This window comes from Hyla sarda, unplaced genomic scaffold (assembly GCF_029499605.1).
Source record: "Hyla sarda isolate aHylSar1 unplaced genomic scaffold, aHylSar1.hap1 scaffold_2192, whole genome shotgun sequence".
NCBI classification, from domain to species: Eukaryota; Metazoa; Chordata; class Amphibia; order Anura; family Hylidae; genus Hyla; species Hyla sarda.
In genome coordinates this window covers 37,914-49,716 of record NW_026608864.1, presented here as the reverse complement: position 1 = coordinate 49,716, position 11,803 = coordinate 37,914, and the positions used below count along the sequence as shown (strand labels likewise).

Below are 11,803 nucleotides of genomic sequence, written 5' to 3'. Positions count from 1 at the left end.
TACAGTCTAAAGCATAGATCTCAAAGTCTGTGCACAGAATTTAGCAAGGGCCTCGCACCTTCTGATGCATCAGGTAGGTGCACAATAGCATAGCCTAACCCTCTGTACTTTGGTCTATATTGATGCGGGACATAGACAGCCAGCTGATGACCAATCCATTAGTGCAATGGATGGCTGGAAGCATTTGTCTTTGCCTTTGCAATACCACAGAAGCAATGCATGGTCAATGTACAGCAATGACACACCTGTGTGAACAGCCAGGAGACCCCCCCCCCCCCCCCCATGTTATGTTACATAGTTACATAGTTAGTACGGTCGAAAAAAGACATATGTCCATCAAGTTCAACCAGGGAATTAAGGGGTAGGGGTGTGGCGCGATATTGGGGAAGGGATGAGATTTTATATTTCTTCATAAGCATTAATCTTATTTTGTCAATTAGGAACATTCAGCACCCACCCGCTATCAAGGCAGCTGCCTATCATGTCATGCCCTACCTGCACAGGTGTGCTGGCTACTCAAATGATCCAATTAAGGAGGCCATTTAGTCAGCAGCAGCAGAAGTCCTGTGCCTGGACGCTCCAACAGGGGCCAGACACAAGCAGAAGCAGAAGCAGCAGAAGCAGCAGCAGCACCACCTTTTGTTTTTTGGCTGCAGCAGCAGCAAGGCCCACAGGGCTGGCTAGCTGGCTAGCCAGCAAGCAGGTAGCAATGAAAGTAGGAATCTTTCTTTTTAACCCTGTAAGGGGGTGGTGCACTGTACCCGAAGATACTGCCATATCGGGTCAATGCATAGGGCGACGGAAGCAAGCTTCGAAATCGGCCCCCGTTCTCAAAAATCCATTTAATATATGGTCCCCAGATAGGGGACGTATCAGATATTAAACTGATAAGAACAGATACTACACTTGATCTTAGCCAAAAGGCCGAGAAGCGATAACCGTGAAAGGGGCGGGCCCAACAAGGTCCCCTTCATGGGCACTATCACTGCTTGCTGTCAGGGAGGCTGCCAGACAATTTTCCATGCACACTCTGGGCTGGGGGGCAGTCAACCACCAGTACACACAGCAGAACCTAAACCCATACCATTATTGCTAAGCAGCAAGACAGGGGCCCATTGCACTCCCACGGGGCCTTTTTAAATGCAATCCATAACCCGGATTTGCCAGGAACCCTTCTTTCTCCTCCTACTTGCATGTGACACTGGGCTTAGGATCTGCATAGGAAACACACACACAAGCACACACCTACCTTTGTTGCCTGCAGATGCCTCCTTGGCTGTCCCCAAACGGTATCAAACCAACACCCACGGGAAGCTGTAAGCATAGAGGACATGCCTGCACCCCATTGGACTTACCTGTGTGGGTTAAATCCGGGTTATTTGACAACCTATGGCGGTGATGGTTCTGCTCAGGCAGAGCAGTGCTGATGCTCCTCATAAAGCTGTCGCTGCTGTGAAGGTTCTAGGTGACATCACAAATCCCTATGGTTACATACACAACAAAGCTGGGTTGTTGTTGTTTACACTCTGCAAGGCCTGTGGAAGTGAGTGACATCATAGCACTGTAGTTCTGAGGGTTCAAGATGGATGCAACAATCTCCTGTTGCTTCTATGAAGGCCGTAATAGACGACATCACCAAACAGCTCCATAGTCACATACACAGCAAAGGAGAGATGTTGTTTACACCTAGTGATGTCAGTGGTATTGAGTGACATCACAGCACAGTGCTAAGGCTCCTGGGCCTGGACACAGCAGCGGCTGCAATATCTCAACGGAGAATACGTTTATATCTATGTGTGTGTGTGCGCATATATATATATATATATATATATATATATATATATATATTTCTCCGCCGAAATCACTTTTAAACCCATTTCCACCTTTTTTTCCCTTCTCTTCCTCTTACTTTTTTTTCACGTTTTTTTACGTTTTTCTCCTTTTCGCCTCTTTTCTGGGCGTATTATTCTTCTTTTTCTTCTTTTTTTTCGTCTAATGCATACCCCATCAGTGCAGCAATGCTTATTCAATACCGCCAGCAGATGGAGACACTGGGGGATAATTTTCTAAGGATTTATACTGATTTTTCCTGTCTGAATTTGTCGCACAGAAAGTTGCAGGCCAAATATGTGTGACATTTCTGCGACTTTAGCTTCTAGAGCATTTTTACAACATTATACATAGGTGCTGAATACATAAAAAGCGACTGTTCAGCGACAGACAAGTCGCATCGGCTGAAAGTAGGCCAGAATGTCAGTCCATGTTGGAGCAGGTTTAGATACAGTCTAAAGCATAGATCTCAAAGTCTGTGCACAGAATTTAGCAAGGGCCTCGCACCTTCTGATGCATCAGGTAGGTGCACAATAGCATAGCCTAACCCTCTGTACTTTGGTCTATATTGATGCGGGACATAGACAGCCAGCTGATGACCAATCCATTAGTGCAATGGATGGCTGGAAGCATTTGTCTTTGCCTTTGCAATACCACAGAAGCAATGCATGGTCAATGTACAGCAATGACACACCTGTGTGAACAGCCAGGAGACCCCCCCCCATGTTATGTTACATAGTTACATAGTTAGTACGGTCGAAAAAAGACATATGTCCATCAAGTTCAACCAGGGAATTAAGGGGTAGGGGTGTGGCGCGATATTGGGGAAGGGATGAGATTTTATATTTCTTCATAAGCATTAATCTTATTTTGTCAATTAGGAACATTCAGCACCCACCCGCTATCAAGGCAGCTGCCTATCATGTCATGCCCTACCTGCACAGGTGTGCTGGCTACTCAAATGATCCAATTAAGGAGCCCATTTAGTCAGCAGCAGCAGAAGTCCTGTGCCTGGACGCTCCAACAGGGGCCAGACACAAGCAGAAGCAGAAGCAGCAGAAGCAGCAGCAGCACCACCTTTTGTTTTTTGGCTGCAGCAGCAGCAAGGCCCACAGGGCTGGCTAGCTGGCTAGCCAGCAAGCAGGTAGCAATGAAAGTAGGAATCTTTCTTTTTAACCCTGTAAGGGGGTGGTGCACTGTACCCGAAGATACTGCCATATCGGGTCAATGCATAGGGCGACGGAAGCAAGCTTCGAAATCGGCCCCCGTTCTCAAAAATCCATTTAATATATGGTCCCCAGATAGGGGACGTATCAGATATTAAACTGATAAGAACAGATACTACACTTGATCTTAGCCAAAAGGCTGAGAAGCGATAACCGTGAAAGGGGCGGGCCCAACAAGGTCCCCTTCATGGGCACTATCACTGCTTGCTGTCAGGGAGGCTGCCAGACAATTTTCCATGCACACTCTGGGCTGGGGGGCAGTCAACCACCAGTACACACAGCAGAACCTAAACCCATACCATTATTGCTAAGCAGCAAGACAGGGGCCCATTGCACTCCCACGGGGCCTTTTTAAATGCAATCCATAACCCGGATTTGCCAGGAACCCTTCTTACTCCTCCTACTTGCATGTGACACTGGGCTTAGGATCTGCATAGGAAACACACACACAAGCACACACCTACCTTTGTTGCCTGCAGATGCCTCCTTGGCTGTCCCCAAACGGTATCAAACCAACACCCACGGGAAGCTGTAAGCATAGAGGACATGCCTGCACCCCATTGGACTTACCTGTGTGGGTTAAATCCGGGTTATTTGACAACCTATGGCGGTGATGGTTCTGCTCAGGCAGAGCAGTGCTGATGCTCCTCATAAAGCTGTCGCTGCTGTGAAGGTTCTAGGTGACATCACAAATCCCTATGGTTACATACACAACAAAGCTGGGTTGTTGTTGTTTACACTCTGCAAGGCCTGTGGAAGTGAGTGACATCATAGCACTGTAGTTCTGAGGGTTCAAGATGGATGCAACAATCTCCTGTTGCTTCTATGAAGGCCGTAATAGACGACATCACCAAACAGCTCCATAGTCACATACACAGCAAAGGAGAGATGTTGTTTACACCTAGTGATGTCAGTGGTATTGAGTGACATCACAGCACAGTGCTAAGGCTCCTGGGCCTGGACACAGCAGCGGCTGCAATATCTCAACGGAGAATACGTTTATATCTATGTGTGTGTGTGCGCATATATATATATATATATATATATATATATATATATATATATATATTTCTCCGCCGAAATCACTTTTAAACCCATTTCCACCTTTTTTTCCCTTCTCTTCCTCTTACTTTTTTTTCACGTTTTTTTACGTTTTTCTCCTTTTCGCCTCTTTTCTGGGCGTATTATTCTTCTTTTTCTTCTTTTTTTTCGTCTAATGCATACCCCATCAGTGCAGCAATGCTTATTCAATACCGCCAGCAGATGGAGACACTGGGGGATAATTTTCTAAGGATTTATACTGATTTTTCCTGTCTGAATTTGTCGCACAGAAAGTTGCAGGCCAAATATGTGTGACATTTCTGCGACTTTAGCTTCTAGAGCATTTTTACAACATTATACATAGGTGCTGAATACATAAAAAGCGACTGTTCAGCGACAGACAAGTCGCATCGGCTGAAAGTAGGCCAGAATGTCAGTCCATGTTGGAGCAGGTTTAGATACAGTCTAAAGCATAGATCTCAAAGTCTGTGCACAGAATTTAGCAAGGGCCTCGCACCTTCTGATGCATCAGGTAGGTGCACAATAGCATAGCCTAACCCTCTGTACTTTGGTCTATATTGATGCGGGACATAGACAGCCAGCTGATGACCAATCCATTAGTGCAATGGATGGCTGGAAGCATTTGTCTTTGCCTTTGCAATACCACAGAAGCAATGCATGGTCAATGTACAGCAATGACACACCTGTGTGAACAGCCAGGAGACCCCCCCCATGTTATGTTACATAGTTACATAGTTAGTACGGTCGAAAAAAGACATATGTCCATCAAGTTCAACCAGGGAATTAAGGGGTAGGGGTGTGGCGCGATATTGGGGAAGGGATGAGATTTTATATTTCTTCATAAGCATTAATCTTATTTTGTCAATTAGGAACATTCAGCACCCACCCGCTATCAAGGCAGCTGCCTATCATGTCATGCCCTACCTGCACAGGTGTGCTGGCTACTCAAATGATCCAATTAAGGAGGCCATTTAGTCAGCAGCAGCAGAAGTCCTGTGCCTGGACGCTCCAACAGGGGCCAGACACAAGCAGAAGCAGAAGCAGCAGAAGCAGCAGCAGCACCACCTTTTGTTTTTTGGCTGCAGCAGCAGCAAGGCCCACAGGGCTGGCTAGCTGGCTAGCCAGCAAGCAGGTAGCAATGAAAGTAGGAATCTTTCTTTTTAACCCTGTAAGGGGGTGGTGCACTGTACCCGAAGATACTGCCATATCGGGTCAATGCATAGGGCGACGGAAGCAAGCTTCGAAATCGGCCCCCGTTCTCAAAAATCCATTTAATATATGGTCCCCAGATAGGGGACGTATCAGATATTAAACTGATAAGAACAGATACTACACTTGATCTTAGCCAAAAGGCCGAGAAGCGATAACCGTGAAAGGGGCGGGCCCAACAAGGTCCCCTTCATGGGCACTATCACTGCTTGCTGTCAGGGAGGCTGCCAGACAATTTTCCATGCACACTCTGGGCTGGGGGGCAGTCAACCACCAGTACACACAGCAGAACCTAAACCCATACCATTATTGCTAAGCAGCAAGACAGGGGCCCATTGCACTCCCACGGGGCCTTTTTAAATGCAATCCATAACCCGGATTTGCCAGGAACCCTTCTTACTCCTCCTACTTGCATGTGACACTGGGCTTAGGATCTGCATAGGAAACACACACACAAGCACACACCTACCTTTGTTGCCTGCAGATGCCTCCTTGGCTGTCCCCAAACGGTATCAAACCAACACCCACGGGAAGCTGTAAGCATAGAGGACATGCCTGCACCCCATTGGACTTACCTGTGTGGGTTAAATCCGGGTTATTTGACAACCTATGGCGGTGATGGTTCTGCTCAGGCAGAGCAGTGCTGATGCTCCTCATAAAGCTGTCGCTGCTGTGAAGGTTCTAGGTGACATCACAAATCCCTATGGTTACATACACAACAAAGCTGGGTTGTTGTTGTTTACACTCTGCAAGGCCTGTGGAAGTGAGTGACATCATAGCACTGTAGTTCTGAGGGTTCAAGATGGATGCAACAATCTCCTGTTGCTTCTATGAAGGCCGTAATAGACGACATCACCAAACAGCTCCATAGTCACATACACAGCAAAGGAGAGATGTTGTTTACACCTAGTGATGTCAGTGGTATTGAGTGACATCACAGCACAGTGCTAAGGCTCCTGGGCCTGGACACAGCAGCGGCTGCAATATCTCAACGGAGAATACGTTTATATCTATGTGTGTGTGTGCGCATATATATATATATATATATATATATATATATATATATATTTCTCCGCCGAAATCACTTTTAAACCCATTTCCACCTTTTTTTCCCTTCTCTTCCTCTTACTTTTTTTTCACGTTTTTTTACGTTTTTCTCCTTTTCGCCTCTTTTCTGGGCGTATTATTCTTCTTTTTCTTCTTTTTTTTCGTCTAATGCATACCCCATCAGTGCAGCAATGCTTATTCAATACCGCCAGCAGATGGAGACACTGGGGGATAATTTTCTAAGGATTTATACTGATTTTTCCTGTCTGAATTTGTCGCACAGAAAGTTGCAGGCCAAATATGTGTGACATTTCTGCGACTTTAGCTTCTAGAGCATTTTTACAACATTATACATAGGTGCTGAATACATAAAAAGCGACTGTTCAGCGACAGACAAGTCGCATCGGCTGAAAGTAGGCCAGAATGTCAGTCCATGTTGGAGCAGGTTTAGATACAGTCTAAAGCATAGATCTCAAAGTCTGTGCACAGAATTTAGCAAGGGCCTCGCACCTTCTGATGCATCAGGTAGGTGCACAATAGCATAGCCTAACCCTCTGTACTTTGGTCTATATTGATGCGGGACATAGACAGCCAGCTGATGACCAATCCATTAGTGCAATGGATGGCTGGAAGCATTTGTCTTTGCCTTTGCAATACCACAGAAGCAATGCATGGTCAATGTACAGCAATGACACACCTGTGTGAACAGCCAGGAGACCCCCCCCCCCCCCCCCCCCCCATGTTATGTTACATAGTTACATAGTTAGTACGGTCGAAAAAAGACATATGTCCATCAAGTTCAACCAGGGAATTAAGGGGTAGGGGTGTGGCGCGATATTGGGGAAGGGATGAGATTTTATATTTCTTCATAAGCATTAATCTTATTTTGTCAATTAGGAACATTCAGCACCCACCCGCTATCAAGGCAGCTGCCTATCATGTCATGCCCTACCTGCACAGGTGTGCTGGCTACTCAAATGATCCAATTAAGGAGGCCATTTAGTCAGCAGCAGCAGAAGTCCTGTGCCTGGACGCTCCAACAGGGGCCAGACACAAGCAGAAGCAGAAGCAGCAGAAGCAGCAGCAGCACCACCTTTTGTTTTTTGGCTGCAGCAGCAGCAAGGCCCACAGGGCTGGCTAGCTGGCTAGCCAGCAAGCAGGTAGCAATGAAAGTAGGAATCTTTCTTTTTAACCCTGTAAGGGGGTGGTGCACTGTACCCGAAGATACTGCCATATCGGGTCAATGCATAGGGCGACGGAAGCAAGCTTCGAAATCGGCCCCCGTTCTCAAAAATCCATTTAATATATGGTCCCCAGATAGGGGACGTATCAGATATTAAACTGATAAGAACAGATACTACACTTGATCTTAGCCAAAAGGCCGAGAAGCGATAACCGTGAAAGGGGCGGGCCCAACAAGGTCCCCTTCATGGGCACTATCACTGCTTGCTGTCAGGGAGGCTGCCAGACAATTTTCCATGCACACTCTGGGCTGGGGGGCAGTCAACCACCAGTACACACAGCAGAACCTAAACCCATACCATTATTGCTAAGCAGCAAGACAGGGGCCCATTGCACTCCCACGGGGCCTTTTTAAATGCAATCCATAACCCGGATTTGCCAGGAACCCTTCTTACTCCTCCTACTTGCATGTGACACTGGGCTTAGGATCTGCATAGGAAACACACACACAAGCACACACCTACCTTTGTTGCCTGCAGATGCCTCCTTGGCTGTCCCCAAACGGTATCAAACCAACACCCACGGGAAGCTGTAAGCATAGAGGACATGCCTGCACCCCATTGGACTTACCTGTGTGGGTTAAATCCGGGTTATTTGACAACCTATGGCGGTGATGGTTCTGCTCAGGCAGAGCAGTGCTGATGCTCCTCATAAAGCTGTCGCTGCTGTGAAGGTTCTAGGTGACATCACAAATCCCTATGGTTACATACACAACAAAGCTGGGTTGTTGTTGTTTACACTCTGCAAGGCCTGTGGAAGTGAGTGACATCATAGCACTGTAGTTCTGAGGGTTCAAGATGGATGCAACAATCTCCTGTTGCTTCTATGAAGGCCGTAATAGACGACATCACCAAACAGCTCCATAGTCACATACACAGCAAAGGAGAGATGTTGTTTACACCTAGTGATGTCAGTGGTATTGAGTGACATCACAGCACAGTGCTAAGGCTCCTGGGCCTGGACACAGCAGCGGCTGCAATATCTCAACGGAGAATACGTTTATATCTATGTGTGTGTGTGCGCATATATATATATATATATATATATATATATATATATATATATATATTTCTCCGCCGAAATCACTTTTAAACCCATTTCCACCTTTTTTTCCCTTCTCTTCCTCTTACTTTTTTTTCACGTTTTTTTACGTTTTTCTCCTTTTCGCCTCTTTTCTGGGCGTATTATTCTTCTTTTTCTTCTTTTTTTTCGTCTAATGCATACCCCATCAGTGCAGCAATGCTTATTCAATACCGCCAGCAGATGGAGACACTGGGGGATAATTTTCTAAGGATTTATACTGATTTTTCCTGTCTGAATTTGTCGCACAGAAAGTTGTAGGCCAAATATGTGTGACATTTCTGCGACTTTAGCTTCTAGAGCATTTTTACAACATTATACATAGGTGCTGAATACATAAAAAGCGACTGTTCAGCGACAGACAAGTCGCATCGGCTGAAAGTAGGCCAGAATGTCAGTCCATGTTGGAGCAGGTTTAGATACAGTCTAAAGCATAGATCTCAAAGTCTGTGCACAGAATTTAGCAAGGGCCTCGCACCTTCTGATGCATCAGGTAGGTGCACAATAGCATAGCCTAACCCTCTGTACTTTGGTCTATATTGATGCGGGACATAGACAGCCAGCTGATGACCAATCCATTAGTGCAATGGATGGCTGGAAGCATTTGTCTTTGCCTTTGCAATACCACAGAAGCAATGCATGGTCAATGTACAGCAATGACACACCTGTGTGAACAGCCAGGAGACCCCCCCCATGTTATGTTACATAGTTACATAGTTAGTACGGTCGAAAAAAGACATATGTCCATCAAGTTCAACCAGGGAATTAAGGGGTAGGGGTGTGGCGCGATATTGGGGAAGGGATGAGATTTTATATTTCTTCATAAGCATTAATCTTATTTTGTCAATTAGGAACATTCAGCACCCACCCGCTATCAAGGCAGCTGCCTATCATGTCATGCCCTACCTGCACAGGTGTGCTGGCTACTCAAATGATCCAATTAAGGAGGCCATTTAGTCAGCAGCAGCAGAAGTCCTGTGCCTGGACGCTCCAACAGGGGCCAGACACAAGCAGAAGCAGAAGCAGCAGAAGCAGCAGCAGCACCACCTTTTGTTTTTTGGCTGCAGCAGCAGCAAGGCCCACAGGGCTGGCTAGCTGGCTAGCCAGCAAGCAGGTAGCAATGAAAGTAGGAATCTTTCTTTTTAACCCTGTAAGGGGGTGGTGCACTGTACCCGAAGATACTGCCATATCGGGTCAATGCATAGGGCGACGGAAGCAAGCTTCGAAATCGGCCCCCGTTCTCAAAAATCCATTTAATATATGGTCCCCAGATAGGGGACGTATCAGATATTAAACTGATAAGAACAGATACTACACTTGATCTTAGCCAAAAGGCCGAGAAGCGATAACCGTGAAAGGGGCGGGCCCAACAAGGTCCCCTTCATGGGCACTATCACTGCTTGCTGTCAGGGAGGCTGCCAGACAATTTTCCATGCACACTCTGGGCTGGGGGGCAGTCAACCACCAGTACACACAGCAGAACCTAAACCCATACCATTATTGCTAAGCAGCAAGACAGGGGCCCATTGCACTCCCACGGGGCCTTTTTAAATGCAATCCATAACCCGGATTTGCCAGGAACCCTTCTTACTCCTCCTACTTGCATGTGACACTGGGCTTAGGATCTGCATAGGAAACACACACACAAGCACACACCTACCTTTGTTGCCTGCAGATGCCTCCTTGGCTGTCCCCAAACGGTATCAAACCAACACCCACGGGAAGCTGTAAGCATAGAGGACATGCCTGCACCCCATTGAACTTACCTGTGTGGGTTAAATCCGGGTTATTTGACAACCTATGGCGGTGATGGTTCTGCTCAGGCAGAGCAGTGCTGATGCTCCTCATAAAGCTGTCGCTGCTGTGAAGGTTCTAGGTGACATCACAAATCCCTATGGTTACATACACAACAAAGCTGGGTTGTTGTTGTTTACACTCTGCAAGGCCTGTGGAAGTGAGTGACATCATAGCACTGTAGTTCTGAGGGTTCAAGATGGATGCAACAATCTCCTGTTGCTTCTATGAAGGCCGTAATAGACGACATCACCAAACAGCTCCATAGTCACATACACAGCAAAGGAGAGATGTTGTTTACACCTAGTGATGTCAGTGGTATTGAGTGACATCACAGCACAGTGCTAAGGCTCCTGGGCCTGGACACAGCAGCGGCTGCAATATCTCAACGGAGAATACGTTTATATCTATGTGTGTGTGTGCGCATATATATATATATATATATATATATATATATATATATATTTCTCCGCCGAAATCACTTTTAAACCCATTTCCACCTTTTTTTCCCTTCTCTTCCTCTTACTTTTTTTTCAAGTTTTTTTACGTTTTTCTCCTTTTCGCCTCTTTTCTGGGCGTATTATTCTTCTTTTTCTTTTTTTTTTCGTCTAATGCATACCCCATCAGTGCAGCAATGCTTATTCAATACCGCCAGCAGATGGAGACACTGGGGGATAATTTTCTAAGGATTTATACTGATTTTTCCTGTCTGAATTTGTCGCACAGAAAGTTGCAGGCCAAATATGTGTGACATTTCTGCGACTTTAGCTTCTAGAGCATTTTTACAACATTATACATAGGTGCTGAATACATAAAAAGCGACTGTTCAGCGACAGACAAGTCGCATCGGCTGAAAGTAGGCCAGAATGTCAGTCCATGTTGGAGCAGGTTTAGATACAGTCTAAAGCATAGATCTCAAAGTCTGTGCACAGAATTTAGCAAGGGCCTCGCACCTTCTGATGCATCAGGTAGGTGCACAATAGCATAGCCTAACCCTCTGTACTTTGGTCTATATTGATGCGGGACATAGACAGCCAGCTGATGACCAATCCATTAGTGCAATGGATGGCTGGAAGCATTTGTCTTTGCCTTTGCAATACCACAGAAGCAATGCATGGTCAATGTACAGCAATGACACACCTGTGTGAACAGCCAGGAGACCCCCCCCATGTTATGTTACATAGTTACATAGTTAGTACGGTCGAAAAAAGACATATGTCCATCAAGTTCAACCAGGGAATTAAGGGGTAGGGGTGTGGCGCGATATTGGGGAAGGGATGAGATTTTATATTTCTTCATAAGCATTAATCTTA

The 11,803-nt window shown here is 46.0% G+C and overlaps 5 non-coding genes across 5 annotated transcripts; all 5 read right to left on the bottom strand.

The window, feature by feature from the left end:
• Positions 1-745: 745 nt before the first annotated feature.
• On the bottom strand, positions 746-936 carry LOC130320296 (U2 spliceosomal RNA). The gene has a single exon (XR_008866224.1). It is a non-coding gene; the product is annotated as a U2 spliceosomal RNA (small nuclear RNA).
• Positions 937-3,016: 2,080 nt separating this feature from the next.
• On the bottom strand, positions 3,017-3,207 carry LOC130320298 (U2 spliceosomal RNA). The gene has a single exon (XR_008866226.1). It is a non-coding gene; the product is annotated as a U2 spliceosomal RNA (small nuclear RNA).
• A 2,085-nt stretch (positions 3,208-5,292) lies between these two features.
• Positions 5,293-5,483, bottom strand: LOC130320295 (U2 spliceosomal RNA). The gene has a single exon (XR_008866223.1). It is a non-coding gene; the product is annotated as a U2 spliceosomal RNA (small nuclear RNA).
• Positions 5,484-7,576: 2,093 nt separating this feature from the next.
• Positions 7,577-7,767, bottom strand: LOC130320294 (U2 spliceosomal RNA). Its single transcript, XR_008866222.1, has one exon. It is a non-coding gene; the product is annotated as a U2 spliceosomal RNA (small nuclear RNA).
• A 2,085-nt stretch (positions 7,768-9,852) lies between these two features.
• Positions 9,853-10,043, bottom strand: LOC130320292 (U2 spliceosomal RNA). Its single transcript, XR_008866221.1, has one exon. It is a non-coding gene; the product is annotated as a U2 spliceosomal RNA (small nuclear RNA).
• Positions 10,044-11,803: the final 1,760 nt, after the last annotated feature.